This window comes from Bos taurus, chromosome 15, assembly GCF_002263795.3.
Source record: "Bos taurus isolate L1 Dominette 01449 registration number 42190680 breed Hereford chromosome 15, ARS-UCD2.0, whole genome shotgun sequence".
Classification (NCBI taxonomy): Eukaryota; Metazoa; Chordata; class Mammalia; order Artiodactyla; family Bovidae; genus Bos; species Bos taurus.
The window spans coordinates 31,113,564-31,137,189 of record NC_037342.1 but is presented as its reverse complement, the minus strand read 5'-3'; the positions used below and the strand labels follow the sequence as shown (position 1 = coordinate 31,137,189).

General features: G+C 53.5%; 1 protein-coding gene across 1 annotated transcript in view; it reads right to left on the bottom strand.

Moving 5' to 3' along the window:
* Window positions 1-23,085, bottom strand: part of GRIK4 (glutamate ionotropic receptor kainate type subunit 4) — a 493,259-nt gene extending 470,174 nt beyond the window's left edge. The window contains exon 1 of the mRNA XM_059874755.1: window positions 22,934-23,085. The gene's annotated coding sequence lies outside the window, so the exon portion shown is untranslated. The remainder of the gene's footprint in view (window positions 1-22,933) is intronic.
* Window positions 23,086-23,626: the final 541 nt, after the last annotated feature.

The window sequence follows — 23,626 nt, the reverse complement described above, 5'->3', positions numbered from 1 at the left end:
AAATCCATGTACTGTCTATGTGCTCCAGTTCCAGAATCTGCATCTCCAGCCCTTGCCTCTCTCCTGGGCTCTGGGTGTACATTCACTGGACATCATGTGGATATCCTTCAGTCACTTCAAATCAGCGAGTCTAAAACAGAACTGATTCCATCACTTGAACTGCCATGTAGTCCTCCCCTGTTCACCCCGTCTCGTGAATGACTCCCAGCCGCCCTACACGAAGACTCTGAGATGACAAATGCTGGCGAAGATGTGGAGAAAAGGGAACCCTTGTGCACTGCTGGTGGAATTATAAATTGGTGCAGCCACTGTGGAAAACAGTATGGAGGTTCCTCAAAAAATTAAATATAGAACGACCATCTGATCCAGCAAATTCACTTCTGGGAATACATCCAAAGGAAATGAAAACACTATGTCAAAGAGATATCTGCACCCCCACGTCCACAGTGGCATTATTCACAAGAGCCAAGACATGGAAACAATCATAAGTGTCCACCAATGGATAAATAGATAAAGCATATGGATGTGGCATATATGATGTATGACCGAATCACTCTGCTGTACACCTGAAACCAACACAACATTGTAAACCAGCTATATTTCAGCAGAAAAGACGTAGCGTATATAGACAATGGAATATTATTCAGCCATAACAAAAACAACAGAGAAATCCTGCCACTTGTGACCACGTGGATGGACTCTGAGGGCATTTTACTAAGTGAAATGAGTCAGACAGAAAAAAACAAAATCTGTATGATCTCACTTATACGTGGAATCTAAACAACAAACAAACCGAATTTAGAGAAAAAGCAGTCAGATTTGTGGTTACCAGAGGTGGGGGAGGGCGGAGAGGTGTTGGGAAAAAATGGTCACAGGTACAAACTTTCAGTTATAAGATAAACCAGCAGTGGGGACGTGATGTACAACATGAGGACTAGCTAACACCGCTGAATGAGATACAGGCAAGCTGGAAAGAGTACACCCTCTGGATTTAAGTTAAAAAGTTCTGGATTTAAGGAAAAATTTTTTTCCATTTTTCCTTTTTCTTTTTATTGTATCTATACAAGACTATGGATGCTAACTAAACTTGCTGCAGTAATCATCTCATAATATATGCATGATATATCCTTGGAAGAAAAGTTATGACCAACCTAGACAGCATATTAAAAAGCAGAGACACTACTTCGCCGACAAAGGTCCATCTAGTCAAAGCTATGGTTTTTCCAGTAGTCATGTATGGATGTGAGAGTTGGACTATAAAGAAAGCTGAGTGCTGAAGAATTGGTGCTTTTGAACTGTGGTGTTGGAGAAGACTCTTGAGAGTCCCTTGGACTGCAAGAGATCCAATCAGTCCATCCTAAAGGAGATCAGTCCTGGGTGTTCATTGGAAGGACTGATGCTGAAGCTAAAATTCCAATACTTTGGCCACCAGATGCGAAGAACTAACTCATTGGAAAAGACCCTGATGCTGGGAAAGACTGAAGGTGGGAGAAGGGGACGACAGAGGATGAGATGGTGGATGGCATCACCGACTCAATGGACATGAGTTTGAGCAAACTCCAGGAGTTGGTGATGGACAGGGAAGCCTGGCGTGCTGCACTCCGTGGGGTCGCAAAGAGTCGGACACGACTGAGCAACTGAACTGAATTGAACTGAATATATGCAAGTTAAACTGTTGTGCTGTACTCCTTAAATGAATACAGTGATTATATATCAATTATATCTCAATAAAACTGAGAAAAAAAAACCTCTTGTCTTATTGAAATAACTCCTATTAAGAATTCTGTAGCCAGTAACACTTACAGTCACATTTAGAAGGTATATGAGTTTAGTTTTAGTGAGTTAAGTGAGTTTCAACACACATCTTCTTCTGTGTTTTGGAAATTTTGCTATCAAGAAATTAATGCTAGTGAGCCAATGGTCTATCAACTGACAGTCTTCAAGATTCCTGCCACATCTGAGTCTTCTAATCAGCAGAATCAACACGCTGCAACTAGAAAGGATTCCTTTCTCGTTTCAGGGAATATGAGTCATTCTATGATAAAGATATTTTTATTGATTTGGGAACTGTGATATTGCGATTTATAATAAATATATATTTGGTCTTCGTCACCATTTCTGGCACAGAGCTCCTAAAACCCCTGGAATCTCCTAAGTGATGAGAGTGATAAAGTGTCTATTGTTTCGTTAATGACGTGACTTCTGGACCTCCCCTGGGGATGGGGACTGGTTGCCAGGAGATCCAACCACATGATTAGATGGTTCTGGGAGAGGAGAGGGACTGGCGGCTGAATCAATTGCCAATAGCCAAGGATTTAATCAATCAATCATGACTATGCAATATAATCTCCATAAAAACCCGAAAGGACAGGATTCAGAGAGCTGCCAGGTTGGTGAACACGAGGAGACTTGTGGGGAGCAACACCCCCGTGGAGGGCATGGAAACCCCCCACTCTTCCCCGGTACCTTGTCCTCTCCATCTCTTCCATCTGGCTGTTCCTGAGTTATATTCTTTACCGGGTAATCTGGTAAGAAAAATGTTTCCTGAGTTCTGTGAGCCACTCTAGCAAAATCATCGACCCCAAGGAGGAGGTGGTGGGAACCTCTGATTTATAGCCCATCAGCCATCCTGAGTTAGAGGCAGCGGTGGGACCCTCTATCCTTTAGCCAGTGGGTCAGAAGCACAGGTCATTACCTGGGTGTGATGCCAGCGTCTGAAGTGGAAGATGCTCTTGGGGGATTGAGCCCTTCACCTGGGGAATCTGATTCTAGACCATGGTAGATGGTGCCAGGATTGAGCTGAATTCTTGAATACCCTTTTGATGTCTGAGAATTGCCTGGTGCTATGAGGGAAAACCCCTCCTGCACACATTGGAAACTGGCCTCAGAACACCAAAAGAGAAACTGTAATAGGTAATAATTTGACTTTTCTATTTTTTGGCCATGCCATGCGGCATGTGGGATCTAGTTCACCTACCAGGGATTGGACTCGTACCCTCTGCATTGGAAGCGCAGTCTTAACCACTGGATCACCAGGGGAGTCCCAATAATTTAACTTTTGATGCGACTTTACAAAAATAAAATTCTGCAACCTTTGGTGAAAAAAAAAAAAGGAACCTCAGAATCATCTAAACCCCGCCTTCACCCACCACCCCTCGCCCTCATTCGAGCACCCGCTGAGTGTCCTGCACATTCTGCCTCCTCGTGCTTCTGGAGCCCATGCTCATCTGTGCACCCCGGTTCCCCCGCCTGAGCCAGCCCCCAGCCCTCCTCGTAGGGTCACGGCCCCACTCAGCAACTGCTCTCCATGCCTCCACTCTGGATCAAGCCCCATCCATCCTCCACACAGCAGCCAGAGTGATAAATTCTAAAAACAAACCCGATCAAGCTATTCCTCAATTTACAATTTCTCAGTGGCTCTCTGTAGCTTTCAGGATAAAGGTAAAATTTTTCCAGGTACTCACCTAAGACCCTCCACAATCTGGTTCAGCAAGGACACCCCAAGTCTTGGTGTGACATCCCTGGAACAGACACAGAGGCAGCAAAATGCTGAAGGAGCCAGCAGCCCTGAATCAGACGCCTGAGTCCATGGCTCCAGTCCCTTCACTAGGACAGGTGAGATCCAGGCTCCACGCCTCAGTCATTAAAGGAGATGCCAATGGCATCTGCGTGTGGGGTTGTTATAAGGACTAAACTAGATAAGCCAAGAAAAGCCCTTGGACACTGCCTGATGCTGAGTGAGTCTCAATATATTATCATCACTGTAATGACTATCAGTTCCTCTCAGCTACCTCTTTAGGAGCCCCGCTGTTACCCACTGCTTCCTCTGCCTGGGGTGCCCTTTGCCAGGCTAACTCTTCCTTGTCTTCTGAATGAAGAGCTCAAGCTGCTTTGCAGGCACTGTTCCTCTTCCACGAAGCCTTTCCTGCCACCCACATCTGATTTCAATGTCCTCTCAGTGTCCCCATGGCCCCCTGCCTTGACCATCATGCTGCACTGGATCAGCTGTTCACGTCTCTCCTACAGAGGGCTAAACGCAGGAACTCGTCCCCTGAGTGCTGATCACAGAGCCTGGCAGAGAGCTGGTGTCTCACTGAATGAATGAATGAGGCAAAACTGGGGCTCGTCCCCTAAGTCTCCAGGCCACTGCCCTTTCTACTCCCTTCCAGAAAACATCTCAAAGCACTTAAAGCCCCCAAAGAAACACACCAGGCTGACTCTATGTCTGTCTTGAGTCCCCAGTTAAGGAATGAGTCTTGGGAATCCACTTGGGAGGGACTAGGGGCCACATGGAGGCCAAAGCCAGTAACAGAAAACAGAAGATGCTCATTATGAAGCCAGTGAGATGAAACTCAGGTTGTGATGCAGGGAAGGAGACCACATTAGAGAAAGAAAAACGAGCACAAATCAAGCAAACTGTTTAAGCAGTGGACCGAGACTCAGAGGGGAAGGACAGATTAAATCAAACCTCTGACAGGCAGTCAATGGACATTCAATTAACAGTTACAATAATACTAATTTACACAAAATGTCTAAACAATACCCACTCCCTCCACTGCCAAGGTCTTGGATTCAACGCCTCCCAGCTGTTTGGACTTCCCCTGCTAACATCACAGGGCCACCAGGCCACGGGGCAGACTCCACGGTACTGGATCAGCCAGATCAAAAGATGCAGGGGGTGAAGGGTGGGCCTGCGTGGACACTCAGAGTCTGGCCTCAGGGCTGGGGAAAGGATGTTGAGAGCAGCAGGGCCAGGCCACTTCTGGAACTGGGAGGAGCTACAAAGGACTCCAAGAGGTCAGAATCAGAATCAGGCAGCCATCTTTGCATCTGCAGCCCAGGGTCCAAGTGGCCATGACCCCAGCTTGCCCTTTGGAAGTCTTACTCCCTGCGGTTCATGGTACTCAGAAGATAAAATATCTGCCGGGGACACTGAAGTCTTTCTTCATGCTGGATGCTGGGGCAGGAGGAGAGTCTCCATTTGGGGGTAAAAGAGAGGAAGGGGGGATGGCAGCCACTCCACAGGGACACCCCGAGGTCACTGACCCCACTTTGGCGAGGCAGCCGTGGGCCAGAACCTTGAGGCGGCAGGATGCTGAAGGAGCAGGCAGAGCTCAGATCTAACCGTGACCTTGGGCGGCCCCCTCACGGCTCTGGGCCTCAGTTTCCTCCTGCTCCAGTAAAGTGGGTTAATACTGGTGCCCACCTCAAGGTCGGCTGAGAACTGGGGAGCAGTGTGCCGAGTGCTGAGTCCACAGCTCAGGCACTCTTGACATCTCAGCGATCCTTCGGGCAGTGCCGCAGAGCTGCCGCCCATGTGGGGACAGGGAGGGGGAAGGGAGCGGGGCGGGGAGGGCCATGCCTCTCCCCGTCCATCTGAAAGGTGTTGCAGGTACTACCCAGACACGCAAATCCCAAATCCCCTCACATTCTCTAAGCCCTCCAAAAGCCCAGCTTTAAGCAAAGCAATTTCTTGAGGTAAGCAGGAGCCTGTCTGCTAGTATCTGAAGGGCTGTCATATCCCTCTGCTTACACAGTCCTGTTTTCCTTCTGGATCCTATGAAGCCAGCCCCGCAGGTCTCATCACCTGCTTTGTATGGATGAGGAAACTAAGTTACCAACAGGATAAATGACTTGCTCAAAGTCACACAGTAGCAGGTCCTATCTTTCTTAAATTATGCTTTTTACGGCTCGTGATGCTCCTGAGGCACAGTGGAACCGATGAATCACAGGGACAGAGGTGCTATCTATTGTAGGGGAGGGGGTGGTTCTGAGTCCCCTCTCCCATCCCGGGGGCCCCCTCTCTCTCTTCCTTATTCCCAGGCATCACGGAACCTATGATACGTCCCTACATTTTTCTTAGAACCTTCTTAGGTCTCTGCCCTGCCTGGCAGAACCTGACCAGCTCTATAACTCAGGTGTCAGAAACGGAGGCACGCGCTGGATGGCAGTCATGGGACCTTGTAGGAAGCAGCCTTCCAAATTACAGATTTTAAGCACAGATAACTGAAATAGACATTGGAGAGCTATTTCCCCAGCCAACAGCCACCTCCTCAGCCTGGAGACGCTGCCGCAGTTGGCAAATGTACTTTCAACAAATTTTAACATGCAGATTAACGACTTCTCAAACTGGACCAGGAGTGGAGAGCTGTTCCCCAAAATAAGCCCTCCCACCCCCACCCCAGTAAGGAACCCGCCGTGGCTTAGTCCCCCTGTCATATGTCTCCATGAAATATCCTTTCTGCATCTTCTCCCCACAGGCCATCGACCAATTCATTTGTTCACCATTATTTTTAAAACTCAAATTTTATTAGCAGTGGAGCGTGAGGAATAAATACTAATACACTGTTTGCACTTGAATTAGCCCTGCCTGTCCTGGGACCACAGGGCTATTTGTCAAAGCCAGACTTCCTCCCCACTGTGATCAGGACACGGGCCTTCCAAGGTCATGGACTCTCAGGTGCCAAGCAAGGATGGGGGGCTGCTCTGAGGACTCACACTTTGGGCTCCCTGGCTCCTGCGCAGGCACTGAGCCACCCAAGAGGAAAGAGAGCTGAGGGGCAGGGGACGGGGTGGGGAGAGGCGCTGCATGCTAAAAGAGACAAACCGAATCCCAGCTCCGCTGCTTACCAGGTACGTCACCTGGGCTGTGCCCACTTAACCATTTTGAACTTTCTTTTCCTTATCTGTAAAATGGGCCAATAACATGCTCCTCCCAGGGTTGCTGGAGGGAATAAATGAGAAACTGGATGCGAAACTCCTATAAGCAATTTGCACACAATGGGGACAGTGGCTGAGGCCAGGCCATCTGAAACCACCTCCACCCAGTTCCCTAGAAGGATGAAAGATGGGCATCTCCTTTCCTGGTCACCCCCGATCCCCACAGGGGGCTGACACATTTGAACTTCCAGGCAAATCCATGGGACACTCTGATGTAGCACCTGCAGGCAGATGTCAGAGGCTCAGCACTGAGCAAAACAAATGCAGCCACTGGTACCCACACTGGGCTCCAGGCTCCTGCCTCTATAGCTGTCTGAGGTCTCAGACTCCGCTAGAGGGAGTCACAGCCAAGGGCATTCCTTCCAGGGCAGGTGGACACAGCAGCTGGGCACCCAGAGAGAAGCTCTGGACTTACTCCTCTCTTCAGTGCTCAACGGCCTCACTTCTTTCAATAAACCCTCAGCAAGATCCTCGGAGTTACAGGCTGTGGCACAGAAGTGGATGTGACAGCCCAATCTCATCTCTGGCTTCCCAGAGCTCAGTGCCCAGTAAGGGGAAACTGAACCATGAATAGGCAGCTACAGTGCCAGCTGGGGAGTGCTCCAGAGGGAAGGAGCACGGGAGGAGCCAGAGCAGCAAGAGGGGCCCCGTTCAGGTTACAGGAAAGGGCTTCCTGGAAGAAGATGGAGAAGCAAAAGGAGAGGAGGTGGTAGAAGGGGTTCCAGGCAGCTGTGCAGCATGTGCAAAGGTCCTGAGGCAGAGTCAACTCTGCACTGGGAAACTACAGCCAGCACTGCAGACTGGCACTGGTTACGTGGATGGAACCTCTAAGGGAGGCCCAGAGGAAAGTCCTCACGGTCCTGCCCTTGGCCAACCTCCAGTCAAATGGTAGTAACAGAGTCAGTGAACTGGAGACAGGCTTTAGACATAAACCATCACAAAGAACCAGAACTTGCTACTGTGCTTACTCTAATCAGAGGATGTGCCTTCTTGCTAAGAGCTGGGCTGTAACCATCAAGAGCTGAAGGGATTAATCAGGGCAGGCCTCCCAGAGGAGGTGAGGGGTTCTGCTGTCCGCCCTCCTCCGGCACACCTGAATGATGCCAGGAGCCCTAGTTTTCCCATCTGATTGGAAATTTTGGACAACAATAAGGCTTTATCTACTTTGCCAGTTGCATATAAAGGCAAAAACAATGGAATCTCTCTCCCACTAGACAAGGCCACAGGGCAGGGCCGTTAAGTCTTGAGTTGGGCTAAGAATAAAGGCAACAAAGGAAGTGCCTGCACTCACGCCCAAAGCTCCTCAGGGGAGCAGTAAGGCCTGGTGAAGATGCAAACCCCCATCTGGGGCTCAGGAGGTGCTAAGGGGATTCGCATTATGCAGAAAAGCTCCCCTCTTCCCCTGGCTGCTGGCAGGAGAAATTCTCCAGCCATTCCCCTCTCACCTGGCAGGGATCTGCCCTGGAGGTTTCAAACTGAGCTAGTCATCATTTGCCCTGGAGCCCCATACAGCGCCCTCCCCACCAGGACCCTCAGAGGCTGCCCACCTCATCCTGCCTGCGTGATCTTGCAGCTCTCCAGACAAGCGCTTCCATCTGGTTCCGGTTGCCCCCTTACTCCCATTCTGAGGGCATCTCCAGATTGGGACCAGCTTGGGAGCCGCGCCCTTCTGCATCTTCCACCACAAGCTGCAGGCCAGCAGAACCCTGGCATCATCAGAGTCAAAAAAGACGACAAAGACCCAGGAGCCACCCTCCAGCTAGCTGAGGAAGGGTCAAGGCAACACTTAGGTCCTTCATGCTTCACCAAGAGGGCAGCTCTGGAGTCACACCTGGCCTGTGCCCCGCTCTGCCCCAAGTTGGCTGTGTGACTTTGGGCAACTTACAGAACCTCTCTGAGGCTCCGTTTCCCTCCTCGTAAAATGTGGCTGTTGGAAGGATTAGGGGAGGAAGTGCATGTGAACTCAGTAGCACACTGCCTGAAACATTCCACAGAAACCAGCTACTATTTCTACCAACAGCATTCCAGGCCTCCTCAAGGACACTCTGTCAAGTGTCTGGCCATTCTAACCACTTTTTTTTTTTCCTCTTCTTTTTTAAATTTTTGATTCCACCACAGTATATGGGTCTTAGTTCCCCAACCAGGGATTAAACTCACGCCCTCTGCATTGGAAGGCAGAATCTTAACCACTGTCCTGCTGGGGAAGTCCCCTATAAGCCTTGGAGCCTCCCAAATTTTTTTCCTTTTTAAGAAAAAGTTTTCAAATCAAAGTGTAATGTCTGCACAGAAAAGTGCACATTAAGTGTAGAGCTCCATGAATTTCCCATAGTATCAGCTCTCAGATCAAGAGACAGCATTATCAGTATCATAGAGCCCCCTGTACCCCCATGCCTTCTGCGAGGGTACTGTTATCCTGACTTGTTACCAGAGATTTATTTTCCTGTTCTCGAATCTTATAAATCTATATAAAGTCGTATAGTACGTACTGAAAGCACCTTACTTAAGAAGCCCTTCCATAGATGTTATCCAATTTGCTCTTCCCCAAGGCTGAGGAGATTAGCTCTTTTATTACCCCCATTTTATTGCTGAGCAAACAGAGGCGTCAGACATGGTAACAAACTTATCCAAGGCTGTAGATCCCCTGGAGGAGAGCTTGGTGACTCATTCTAGTATTCTTGCCTGGAGAATCGTATGGACAAAGGACCCTGGCCAGCTATAGTCTATGGGGTCACACAGAGTCAGAACCGACTGAAGCGACTTAGCACGCACGCACACAGAGGAGGTGAAGAGGAGGGGTTGCCAACTCCAGGCTGGCCAAGGCCCTCTCCTGTCACTACCCCACCACACCAGGCTACATCCCACACATCATACTAGACCACACACCCCTAACAATGTGTGTGTGTGTCGGGGGTGGGGGTGAATCCCCTCCTCCAGGAAGCCTCCTGGGATTGCCCAGAGAACGGTCAGCCTGCCTCATGCTGCCCATTGCAACCTGGACACTGGGGGTCTTACCATACTGCTGACTGAACATATCCTTGTCCCTGGGAGGGGGGGGGCTGTTTACTCACTCCTGTGGGTTTGCACAAAATTTTTGCCTTCTCTTCTCCACACACCTCTTGGGGTCACAAGTCCCAGAGGGCAAGGCCTGCTCCAGGGCTCATTCCCTGCCCTGCCCGGGACTCAGGGTGGGCTAACAGCTGGGAGGGTGGGAGTAGCTGTGAATCGGGCCCACCAGGAGTGGGCACTGGCGCAGGGCGCTTGCTCCCCTGGTGTGAGGGGAGGCTCCTGGAGAGCCAGTTTAGTGTGAGCTGGGAGACAAGGAAGAACCAGGGGCCCCCATTTCAAATCCTGATGCTGCAAGTCATGTGACCTCAGGCCAGCTTCTTCCTCTCTCTGGGTCTTGCTTTCCTTACTTGTAAAATGAGCTGACTGGGGACTTCCCCAGTGGTCTAGTGGTTAAGAATCCACCTGCCAATGCAGGGGACATGGGTTCGAACCCTGGTCTGAGAGGATCCCACACACCATGGAGCAACTGGGTTCATGGGCCTAGAGCCCGAGCTCCGTAACGAGAGAAGCCACCGCAGTGAGAAGCCCAAGCACCGCAACTAGAGCGTAGCCCCCACTCACCACAACTAGAGCCCACACAGCAACAAAGACCCGCACAGCCAAAAATAAACAAATAATTAATTTTTAAAGAGAAGGTAAAACCTAGGAAAAAACAATGAGCTGACTGGACTAAGTCCACCTAGACAAATTTACTATACCCTGGGCCCCTGGCAGACATCCCATCAACCCAGGTTCTGTTCCAGGGAGCCCACCCTTGGCCCCAGACCCCTCTCAACCCTGCCCTGCAGGCACCACCGCCCATCAGCAGAAGTGGGCCCAGGAGGAGATCCAGCAGACACCACTGAACACGCTGGCACCAAGCAACAGGCGACACTGGGACTCTGCATCCGCGTTCAGTGCCAGACTGTGCCCTGAGATCCAGGGGCTGAAAGCGCAGACAGGGCCACAGCTCACGCCCCAAATCCTGGGGCTTCCATCCCCACAAAAGGCAGTCTTCTCCCAGGTTCTCTGCCCCCACAGTCCTTACACTCACCTGACTGGCACCCTCCCACAAATATTCCACCAGGAAGAAATGAAATTCTGGGGGCACACCATCCCTGGCTCATACCTCGTGTGTGTAGGGTAGCACCCCTGGGGCTCAGGCCTCTGCTCCCCGAGTCTCCTCCTGATTCACGGGAGTGAAGTCAAAGCTCTCACCGCACGTGCCACCCCCACTCTCACTAGACACCCCTGTCCAGTCTCCCTTGGCCCTTGACGCCAGGAGGGAGTGAGGTGCCTAGGGATTCGGTCCAGGGGGACCTTGGATCCACACACTGTGAGCTGAAGCTGTCAATCTGATCTTTCCAGAGCTGAGGCTCATTGCTAGCCCCAGACTCCACCATCCAGGGCCTCTGCACACAAGGGGCTCCCAGAAGAAGCCATTCATTCAAAAATATGTCTTAAGCACCTATTAGAAGCTGGTACCATCCAAGCTGTTGGGGAGGCAATGCTGAGAAACAGACCCAGCCCCTGTGCCACCGGAGCTCATCTCTTGGGGAGACAGAGGATGACTTCTGCTGACCTTCCTGAAGCATCTGGCCACACAGTCTCCTGCCCTGGACCCTCTGCAACTGGTGGGCTGTTTAAGTTCCTCCCCTGCCGGGGCTGAAGGCTCAAGCAGAGACACCTACTGGCTCCTTGGAGAGGCACTGGCCACCATGAGAAGACACAGATACAGAGAAAAGGGGTGATGCTATGGTCCAGCTGTGTGGCTGCAGGTTACCCAGGAGTATCCGTAATCTCCTGGGTCAAACGGAACCAGTGACCCCTATGGTGTAAGTTGCGGAGAGGATATGCCAGAACATTTGAGGATGGACACTGGAGACGTGACAAGAGGGGCAGCATTCCTGGTCCAGGAACATGGGACAAAGGTCCACTCCGGCGTCTGAGGCCCAAGGTCAAGCCCCGAGCATCCCCCTCTGCTCACCACCTCCCCTGGGGAGGGGCTGAGGGGGAGAGCCAGCCTCGTGCTGATGGAAACGCACATCCTCAGCTGACTTTCCACAGCTCACCTGGTGCAATCGCCTTGTTTGCTTTTGATGTGCACCCTACCTGGCACATCTCACGTTCCAGACTATTTACCCCGGACTCTGGCAAGACACCTACTTTTCAAAGGAGAATGGTATGGTATTGTTTTCATTCAGATCACCCAGGTGAGCCTTCTCCACCCAGCTGCTTACCCTGCGACCTGGGTCACCTGAACTTTCTGGCCTTCCCGGGGTGTCTGCAGCCTCACGTGGCCTCACAGAAGTTCGCGGGAGCAGGCTGTCACCTCAGTCCTCAGGCCCCAGTCCCCAGGACCCAAGGCCCAATCCATCATTTGACAGATTCAGAAGATATCTGTGCTCCCAGCCCTGGGGGTGGGGAAGCCCACCCTGTGCTGCTCTGTGGCAGGCCCTGGCACCCAAGAGGCACTTGAGAAATGTGTGCTAGGAATGGACGTGACCAAGGATCGGGCACCTACCTGCCCTCCAGGCCAGCGCCAGCCTCGTAGGTTTCTCAGAGCACCCCACCCCCTCAGCTCCAGGCCATCATCTTCCTGCTAGGCTACTCTAGTTTGAGGAAGAGTCTTTTTTTTTTTTGGCCATGCCACACAGCATGTAGGATCTTAGTTCCCCGACCAGTGATCAAACCCGTGCCCTCCTGCAGTAGAAGCTTGGAGTCTTAACCACTGGGCTGCCAGGGAAGTCTCCATGGGAAAGAGTCTGAGCAGAAACCCAAGTAGGAGGAGGCTTTGCCTTTTGCTCGTAAGGGCTCTTCACAACCCCAGGACTGGAAGGAGAAGAAGGGTAAAAGTACCTTACAGGGCTCCAAGGAAGGGTGCAGAACGAGGATTTGTGAGGAGTAGATTTGGCTCAGTATAAGGCAAAGCGTTCTGGTATTTTTTAGGAGAGAATCACTAGCGTTTCCTGAGCACCTTCTGCATGCCAGGCAGTATGCTGGGTGCTCCCACACGCTCCCTTGTTTACAGCTACCTGGCGAGGAGCAGCCTGCCTCATGAGAGGTTGAGAGCATGGGTGAGACTGCCAAGTCTAAACCTTGGATAAGCTATGCAACCTCTTTGAGCCTCAGGTTACTCACTGGTAAAATGAGACGATAGTCCCTACTTCCGAGGGCTGTTGGAAGATCAAAGTAATACTTCGAGAGCATCTACGGAACTCTCCTACACTGCTGGTGTGAATGGGAATTGGAAAAGTCACTAAGGAAAACACTATGGAGGTTCCTTAAAGCACTAAAAACAGAAGTACCATATGATCCAGCAACCCTACTTCTGGGCATACATATGGAAAAGATGGAAGCTCTACTTTGAAAAGATACATGCACTTCAGTGTTCATGGCAGCATTATTTACAACAGCCAAGATATGGAAGCAACCTAAGTGTCCATCGATAGATGAATGGATAAAGAGGATACAATGGAATATCAACTTCACCATAAAAAAGAATGAAATAATGCCATTTGCAGCAATATTGATGGACTTAGAAATTACCATACTAAGTGAAGTAAGCCAAAGACACATATCATCTGATATCACTTATATGCAGAACCTAAAAAATTGTACAAATGATCTTATTTACATAACAGAGTCATAGACATAGAAAACAAATGTATGGTTGAGAAAGGGGAAGAAGAGGGTTAAGTTGAGAACAGGAGATGAATAGATACATGCTGCTGCTGCTGCTAAGTCGCTTCAGTCATGTCCAACTCTGTGCGACCCCATAGACGGCAGCCCACCAGGCTCCCCATCCCTGGAATTCTCCAGGCAAGAACACTGGAGTGGGTTGCCATTTTCTTCTCCAGTGCATGAAAGTGAACAGTGAAAGTGAAGTCGCTCAGTTGTGTCCGACTCTTCGCGACCCCATGGACTGCAGCCTATCAGGCTCCTCCATCCATGGGATTTTCCAGGCAAGAGTACTGGAGTGGGGTGCCATCACCTTCTCCGGCTGCTAGATATAAAATAGATAAGCAACAAGGACTGTTGTTTATCTATTGGACTAAGGACTATTGTCTAAGGACTATTGTCTATCCTCTGTCCACAGGATTCTCCAGGCAAGAATACTGGAGTGAGTTGCCATTTCCTTCTCCAGGGGACCTTCCCCACCCAGGGATCAAACCGAGGTCTCCTGCATTGCAGGTGGATTCTTTACCGACTGAGCCACCAGGGAAGCCACTATATAGCACAGGGAATGACAGTTACTACCTTATAATAAACAATCATAAACACACATAAAAGCATCTATAACACAGTACGTGCTTAGTAAAGCTAGACTTCAGAAGATGGGGAGGAGGAAGAGGAGGAGAAGCGGGAAGCAGGAGGGTGAGCTGAGGCTGCGAAATAGCCAGCAGAGACTCTGTCCACAAGATGGGATGTCCACAGGTAGGATGCTGACTGAATGATCTCAAGTTCCTTCCAGGAATAAGATTCTGTGATTCATTTAACCTCCCTGTGTTTCAGTTTTCCCAGCAATAAAATAGGCATTATCATTCTTGGACAAATGCTGCTTTATTCAATGCAATATTCTTAGCCTGGGGAAGAGCACTGCTTCCACCATCTGCAAAGGCTGCGGTGGCCTTCAATCAGTCTCAGGCGTGAGGACAGAGCCCCAGGCAAGGGGCAGCAGGCCTAGATACTGATGCGACCTCTCAACCCATAAACTCTTGTTTTTGACTAGTTACTGAAATTCTGAAAGTCTGGGATGATAATTCCTACCTGTCGCATCTACCTTTCAGGTTTGAGGCCATGTAAGATACCTGGGAGAGAAGAAATCTCCAAGACATCACAAGCCTCTGAATATGTGATACACACCAGGAGCTGGCATCGGCAGCCTCAGCAAAGGGCTGGTTGTGCTGACTGATGGAAGCTTGGGGGTGGGGTGGGCTCGGTGACAAGCTGCACCCGTAAGCCCCCTAGGAAATGACTTCATGAGGGTCTTCTGGCCCTCCCTAAATCTACTCTAGTCCTCTCTACCTTTGTCTGTGTTACCTCCAGAGAGAGAGATATCCTGTCACCAGCCTTGCCGGGAACATTTTTCCGTGACCTTACGAACAGTCCTAGATCAGGGAGATGCTGTAAAGATTCCTGACAACCACACTGTAACAGCAGGGCACCTCAGATTTCCTCCAGAGACGTCCTGTCATGCCTCTGAGAGTCCAATATACCCCAGTTAGACCCCAGGCCCTGGGGGGATGGTGAACACACAGACCCTTGCTGGTCTGGGCCAAGTGGGATCCAGGACCCTGTGGGGCCCCATCTCATCTGAGCTCACGAGAGTCTGGCTAAGGCTTCATGTGGCTCCCTCCTCCAGCATCCAGGCCAGGTCCTTACTCGGACAGCCTCTGTGTTGGGTAAGACTGGCACACAATCAGCTACCACAGCAGGAGCTCCGCTGGGGGTGGTCTGTTCCCCCAGTGCTGCCAGTGGCCTTCCACTCAGGGGTCAGAGAAATCAGGCTAAGGAAAGACAAGCACCAGAGTACATCAAGAGTTTGCCCCCTCCTCCAAGCCGGGCCTTGCCCACAGGGGAGCCGGAGGGGAGTCTAGGAAATTAGGGGCGAGTCAGCACACATTTCACACACATGTGCCTGTGTGCTCACATGTGTGTGCACCCACACAGGCACACACACAGAAACTTTACCCCCAGGGTGTGAAATCAGACTGCTTGAGTGTAAATTCCAACTTTACTTCTTACTATGAAACTTTGGGCTAATTCATCGCCTGATCTGGATCTCAGCCTTCTCATCTGTAAAATGGGTATTATAGTACCTTAAAGTTATTAAGAGGATGAACTAAGATCCTATACGGAAAGCACTTTGCATCATGCCTGGCACATAATAAGTACTCAATGAACATTAGCTGGTATTATTGGCATTGGCATTGTTGTGAAGTCATCTGTCCATTTAACAAGTATTTATTGAGTACTTACTATGTGTCAGCTGAGTGCTAGAGTCAAAAATCCAAGGCCGTATCCCCGCCTTCAAGGAGTTCACAGACTGTTGCCTTAACGAATCAAGATCAGGTGCTTCCCTGGAGGTTCAGTGGTTGAGACTCCAAGCTTCCAAAGCAGAGGACGTGGGTTTGATCCCTGGTCAGGGAACTAAGATCTTGCATGCCTTGTGGTGCAGCCAAGAAAAAAAATTTTCTTTTTTAAATCAAGACCATTCTCCTTTTTAGTTCTAATCTGATTTTGTTGGGATGCCTGGATGGGACCAAATGACTATGAGTCTTTCTCTCCCAGCCTTCTCCCTCCCTCCTGGAGGCCACAAAGCCCAGTGAAAAGGATGCCCCAGCTCAGTGGATTCCTGCCTTATAACCTGGACAACTAACCTAAGCTCCCTGGACCTCAGGGTCCTCCTCTGCCTGGGGCTGGGACTAAACTCCCTCTAGACTTCTCTGATGACTAAAGAAACACCCCTGCTGCCTCCTAATAAGGCTTCCCCATTTCTCACCGACCTGACTAGGAATGGTATTCCATAACATCTTCAGAACTGAACAGGGCTGGAGAGACTCTGTAAAGATGAAAATGTAATCATACTTCTAACAAGAACAACTGTGACCATTTAGCAAGCACTTGGTGCACTGCTGAGACTGTCACAGGTGGGTATTATGTTCCTCATGGGACTGGAAGAGCTGGGGTTGGAATCCCATGCAGTCTGATCCAGGAGCAGCCACCGCCTCCCTGCCACCCGCCCACAGCCTCTGGAGGGGAGACAGGGTGCCCTGCTCAGGCAGAGAGGAGCAGACAGCAGACCCCAAAAGGTGACAGCAGCCCTTCATCCCTCCACTCAGCCTGCCCACTCGGAAGCCATGCCAGGCTGAGGGCAGAAGCCACCCCAGCATCCCTGGAGCCCCAGGACACATCCATCCTCCTCGGCTTCTCAAACTTTTCTTTTTTTTATTAAGTGTGCCTTGTAACCAGCCTCTCACTTACACTTAACATCCTCTGGGTTATTGATTTCTCATTTTATTAAATCCTCTGTTTTAACTCTGGCCCTTAAACTCCAATTCTAAATATGTGTTTACTTCACAATCATTCTTCTGTCCTGAGGGGTCACACCCTTCTCTACTCCCTCCCCCAAGGAGACTCCACGTGATTATCTCACTGAATCGGGAGCCGTGAGGTCGACCTTATCATACGGCCCAGATTATAGAGAGGAAACTGAGGCAATCAGTAGCCTGGTTTTCCCATTTCCCAGCTGGCTCTGTCCCGCGGGTCCACAACATAGGCCCTCCCCCCTCACAAAGATGTCCCCACCAGACTGTGTACACGCAGCCTTTCCTTGGCCAAAATATCCCCAGTGCACCCTGGCAGAAACTCCAGAGCCACCTGGTTTTCCCTGCTTCCTCTGAAAACTGCCCCCTGAGAAACGCAGGAGAAGGCAGGAGGGGTAAGCAGGACCCCTCCAGAGGAGGGGCAGGCCAGTGCCAACCCCGGGACTGAGCAACAAAGGGCAGCCTACTGTCCTCCAGACCCCTGTTCCATCCCCCACAACCCGGCCCCGCATCCTGGGAAAAGGCAGGTCCAGGATCAAGCAGGGGGCCAAGGAGGGATGGGAAGAGTCACAGAGGTCGAGGCCTGTGTGGCGGAGGAGCCCCAGCTCCCGGAGGCTGAAGGCCCGCCCAGCCTTCCTTTGCCCTCCTCACCCACCATATTCCACAAATATATCTCCATGACAGACATTTGTTAAACATGAGTTGAGGCCACTTAAATAAGACAAATATTAATATTTATTTCAGAGCTGCTCTGTGCGAGGCATGATCCCCTGGAGGTGACAGGTAGAGGGGGTGCTGGGCACAAGGGTCCCACTTTCAGGAGGGGAGGACCGAAAGGGCGCCCAGCAGGCTGGGGGGTGAAATTCAGGCATCAGAAATGCCTAGAAGCAGCCCCCAGGGCAGCAAGTGCCCCGAGGCATGCGTCTTTGCAAAAGACTGCTCAGCTGCAAGCTAGGACCCCAGAGCTACCTGGGGGGACCCCTAAACGCCCCATCACTCTCCTCCCAGCATGTCTGGGCACACACTCCCCAGCCTCCTTCAGACCTGCCTCCCCTCCTGGCTCCCTTGTTCCTGAAAGAAAACCGAGGCTGGAAATCTCGAAGTTCCCTCCGACACTTCCTGCTCCCTCATCTGCGTGCCCAAGCTGTCAGCACGTCTGCCGCTCCTTGGAAATGCCACTCAAGTGCACCCCCTTTCTGCCGTCACCCTCATCCAAGTCCCTCACCCACTCTGGGCACCCAGTTGCCTCTGCCCAAGGATGCTGAACCCTTCTCTTTGGCTCTCAGGGTTCTGCAGACTCCAGTTAGTTCTGCCCCAGCCCTGTCCCCCTTTCTCCCCACCGAGAGGACCCAGCCTCACCTGTCCCATCCCTTCTGCCCATCACCCAGGCCCCAGGGCACCCCCCATCCCCACTCGGCCTGTGCATCCCTGCACTCCAGCCCCTTGTGAACACCTGGCTCAGCCGGCAGCCACTGCAGGTTCATGCCCACACCGCACGTGCCAACCGCACCAACCACGCCATGTGCCCGCCTGTGCTCTCCACCTGCTCATAACCCTGCTGGAAGCGGTCCTGCCTCCCCGAGGTTCTGGTAACCCCCCAATCCCTGCTGGTCTGAACCAAGGTGACAGAGACGCTCAGTTGTTTAAAGAAAACCTGCGATGTATCTTTTCATAAAGAGGCTCTTCTTTCCCTTTTCTGGCCTCAGTCGAGGGGAAGGAAGCGGGGTTCTGAAGCGCTCCCTGGTCTGAGCCGTGGGCTACACCGCAGGGCCCCCTGTGGGCCCCCTTCCTCATCTGTAAGAGATCATCAGGTCTAATTCACCGGGTCTCTGGGGTGACCGAGAGAAATGAGCCAACTTTGCAGGCAATACAACATTAAATTGAGCCTCTACTTCCTTCCCACCATTTCTCTCAGCTGGTACTGTGGCTTAAAATGTTTTTTTCCTATTGGATTTGCTACAGGTAAGGCATACCCTATTTTATGTAACCATATATTATAATCAAGTAACAACTATTTCTCACATTCCTACTAGGGGCAGGGGCCAATTTCTGGGACGTTGAAGGACAGGGCTTGCTCCTTTGGAGTTGAGGATGTGCCAAGGCACCAAAGGCCTTGTTCTTTAGGGGATCGGCCATCCAGGTGGGAGACAAGCAGAGACAGGTAATTATATACAGCAGGCAGGCGCTGGGAGCTAAACCACAGAGGCTGTGTGGGAGGAGCCACCTGGGGACACTCCCTGGGCACCTCCTGGGCTGACAAACCACAGTCCCTTCTGCTCACATTCATGCCAACAACAAGCCTTTCAGGCAGAAGAGACTATTCCCATTTTACAGGTGAGGCAAGTGAGGGTCAGAGAGGTTAAGCAATTTGTTCACACCCATGGAGTGACACCAGAATACGAACCCCAGGTCTGCCTGACATGAGCCGCTGAAGCTGTCACACTTTGGGGATGGAAGGCCAGGGTGGGAGCAGAGAATCCCTTCTCAGGCTATACCTTGTGTGGCTCCAGAGGCACCCTGAAGGCTGGGAAGGGTGGGCAGAAAGGAGGAGAAAAGGACAAGGAAAAGCATAGAGTGCCTGGGGGGAGGGTAGGCAGAGAGAGGGCAGAGGGTCAGGTCCAGAGGCACAGAGCTGGGCCCAGCATGTCGATGCTGTAAACTCCAGGCCACAGTCTGGGAACTCCATCCAGGAACCCAAGGGGACCACTGATGCTCTGAAGACCGGGTCACATGTTCCAAACACCATCCTTTGCCAGAAGGCAGGCCAGGTGGAGGTCAGGTGCCTGCAGCCTCCCCAGAGAGGAGGCTATGTTACCATAACCCAAGGCTGGGCCACTGAAGCCCCATGTGGGATAGTAGCCAGGGGAAAAGGTCAGGCTGGGCACCAGCAGTGTCCCAGAGAACCAAGGCTCAAGCAACAAGGTGCAGGAGGGTGGGATGGGGGAGCTGAGAAGTGCAAGGCCCCCAGGCCATGTGCCTGGGAGAACCAGGAACTCTGCAGGCCGGGTTCCACAGGAAGCCATGGGCTGCGGTGGGGGTGGGAGGACAGCCAGGGTGCCAGTGAAGCCAGTCTAGGGGCAGGGAGAACGCAGAACCACAGACCAGCCAGGCTGCAGACCGGGGCAGGGGTGGGGAGCCAGCGCCCCGAGCAAGGAGGAGTGCTGAGCTGACCCTGGCGAACGTGAGGGCTGAAGCCTGGGATGTGGAGAGGGAGGGCTGAACAGCAGCAAGACCTTAAAAAGCAACAAGTAGCTTCCCAGGTGGCACCAGTGGTAAAGAACCCACCTACCAATACTAGAAGACAACACGGACTCAGGTCCGATCCCTGGGTCGGGAAGGTGTCATGGCAACCCACTCCAGTGTTCTTGCCTGAGAAATGCCATGGGCAGAGGAGAGAGGCAGGCTACAGGGTCACACAGAGTCGGACACAGCTGAAGAGACTGAGCACACGTACGATAGCACGAGAGCCAGGCTGGGAGTCCAGAGGCTTCAGGTGTGGCTGCAGAGCCTCAGACAAGTCATTTAACCTTTTCGAGGCTCAGTTTTCAGGGGATCAATAACACCTCCCCGAAGGGCAGTGGTATAGACAAAACGCTTGTCTGGTTCAGATCGAGTAATTTTTCTAAAAAGCATTTGGAAAACTGCGGAACTCAATCACGACGTAAGGGACTCGTACTATGCAGAAGCAACAAGAGATGTTTGCTTCCCACACGTATTCTCTGCCTGTTGCCCACCCGCGCCAGCCGCACAGCAACCGGCGTCATATTCGATGTTCCTCTTGTTTTCTGAGCAGGTTTTCCTCGTCTCCCAGGACAGGTCATCCTGCCCTCTTCCTTCCCTTCTTGCATCTCAGTCGGGCTGAGACTCATACCAGGCACAGCTGAGGCCCACTGTCCAGGAGGTCCTGTGCTCCAGCAGCTGGGACCTCCTCAGAGTCTCCACTTATCTGCCACCAGGCAAAGTTCCCTCTCCATCCGCAGGGAAAACCACATTGGGAAGCCAGACCAAGTAGCAGAGCCAGTCTCTAGGAAGAACTTTAGGTGCTGGGGAAAATGCTAGCCAATGATCAAGATGCCTAGGGGGGGGGGGGGGGGTATGGGGAAACACAGAAAATCAGAACCTCCTCTCAACCCCCCTCCCCTAACCCCTGCCCTCCTCCACCAGGCTCTCCCAAGAACTCCAGGAGCCAGATTCATCTTTGGTCTTGGCTGGCAGGTCCAGAGGAGGATGGGGATGGAGCTAGAGAGGCAGGCAGGAGGCTGATGGGCAAGCCGGGGCCGCAGCTCCATGGACAGCTAGCTCCACGAGAAATGAACAAAATACGGAAAATTAAACAAACCCAGACACTGTAATGTGTGCATATTAGATTAACTCTCCAAAGGGTCGTGACCTTGAGGAACACATCCAGCCAGTGAGGAAAATAATAAACCTGATTAATGAAGAGGCACGAGCTGCAGCTTCAGCAAATAGAGCCTGACGATGCCCAGCGGAGTTCCCGGGGTTCCTCCCTGAGCGGGACCAGAGCACAGAGGACCTCTCCCCAGCCCTCACCCATTCCACGAGCACAGACACTCCAGGAGCAAACAGGACCAGAGTCCTCTCTCTGGCAGCCCACTGTCAACCCAGACAGCCTCTCTCCCAGGGGATACCACGCCCACCATTGGCAGGTGCTCCTGGAAGCACCCCAGTCACCCAGGTGACCCACAGGGAGCTTAGATGAAGACAGTTCTCCTTGTCCCTGGCACGGCTCCGGGCACTTGGCCAGTCCCGGGATGTCTTGGTCTGGTCCCGACTGGCGCCCACTGCCTGGCTCCGGGGCCCAGCCAAGCCCAGGGGTCCCTCTGCTTTCCAGACAACCCAGGCCCTTGGGAGAACATGCCCAGGAGAGCCACTGGAGGGAGGCAGGGAGGTGGCACCTCGTGGCATCACCAGACAACAGCACCAGGAGGAAGATGGCAGCATGAAGTAGAGGTGCCAAGAGCTGTGCAGCCCGAGGTCCGGTGGGGGAGACGGTGGCCGCATTGCCCGGCCACTGCCAGACTGGCGGCCCAGAGGGCCCAGGTCCTCCCTGGCTGCGGGCCTCCCCAGCCCAAAGGCCCTCGCCAACTCTCCCTGGGCTCCAACTCCTCCCCCATCACTTTCCTCAGCTCAAGGGAGCCAGCGAAAGAGACACAGGTGCTCCCGGAGCCTAGAAACCCCTGTCCCAGCTGTCGCAAGCTGGCCCTCTCCTCTGGCCAGGTCTGAGCCGCTCACCGCTCGCCAGTCCTCACTAGAGAGGAGCTCGCTTTCAGCTCCCCTCCCCCCGCTCCGCCCCAGCCCCCTCCCCCATCACACGCCCAAATGCAGGTCTCTAGAGTTTCTCCCTCACTTCCCACTCGGGTGAACTAGGGTGGGATGGGTGGGAACCTCAGTAGTCCAGGGAAAAGAGGGTCGTTTCTGATACGACGCTATTCTCCCCGAAGCGAGACGGCGCGAAGGATTGGGGAGGGGGGGGGGGGGGTGGGCGCGTGTGGTGGTGGCCAGAGTCCAGGGCAGGGGCCGGGGGCAGTCGAGGCAGATGGCAGAGAGGACTGGAGGAGGGGGCTTCGTGGGCTCCGGGCTGGGATGGGGCACTGTAGCCGGGGACCGAGACGACCAGAGAAGCGGAGGGTGACGAGGTGCGGGGGAGAAGCGCCGGGGTGGGGAAGGGGCCGTCATCCCTGCAGGGGGCAGAGGGAGGGCTGGGAGTTGCACAGGGGCAGAGGGAGGACCAGACCGGGAAGACGGCGAGCCCGGGGAAGGGATGCGGAGGGAGGGAGATGGGGATGGAGACCGGAGGAACTACGGGCGCAGAGCGATGGGGGTTCGGAGCCCGATCGGGAGACGCAGAGACCGGAGTGCAGGGGACAGGCTGGCTGAAGGCGGGAGACGGAGGGAAGGGCGCAGGGAAGGGGGTGGGGGCGGGGGCGGGGGCGGGGTGCGGGGCCGCGGCCCCGGAGGGCAGGAGAGGCAGAGACGTCAGAAGTAGGGAATCCGGGCGCGGGAGGGGGCGCGCGCGGGGCTCCGCGCGAATGGGACGCGGGGGGCGCGGGGGCAGCGCAGGTGCGGGCCGGGGGCGCCGCGGCGGGCCCTGCCCTTACCTGGGCGGCTCCGCACTCCGGGGGCTGAGCTCGGGCCGGGCGCTGCTCCGCCGGCCGCCGGGCTGTTGTTTTCCTTTTTTTTTTTTTTTTCGTTCTTCCGCAGCCGCCGCGGCGGCTCCAGCGCGATCCGCCGGCAGCTGAAGGCAGAGTCTGTGTCCGGCTGCGAGCGAGCGAGGAGCCGGCAGCGCGGGAGGAGCGCGGCCGAGGCGCGCGGCGCCGCCCGGCGGGCAGCGCGGGAACTACGGCGGCCCGCGCACGCCGGCCGGGGGGGCGCCCCTTCGGGGCCCGAGCGCCGAGCCGCCCGCCCGCCCTCGTAGCCCTCTCGCCCGGCGCGCTCGGGGCCCAGGCGCCGGAGGAGAGCGGCGGCGAGGGGCCCGAGCGACCGTAAGCAAACTTGCCGCCACCCCGGGGACCGAGGCCGAACGAGAGGCGCGGGGCCGGGGCCGCAGCTGCACGCAGGGTCGCGGGGGGCGCGCGCGACCAAGCGGCCGCAGGACGCGGTGCGGGCGCTGCGCTGGATCGACCTCAGGGGGACCCCGGGCGAACCCGCACCCAGCACCGCCCTGCGCAAAGGGGTGCCCACCCCGGCCCGGAGGAGTTCGAGCCCGGCCCGCTTCGGCGGGCAAAGGGCGCCTCCTGGTGGGGCTCTCGGGGAACAGCGCGAGGGAAGAGCGTGCTGGTTTCTGGAGACTG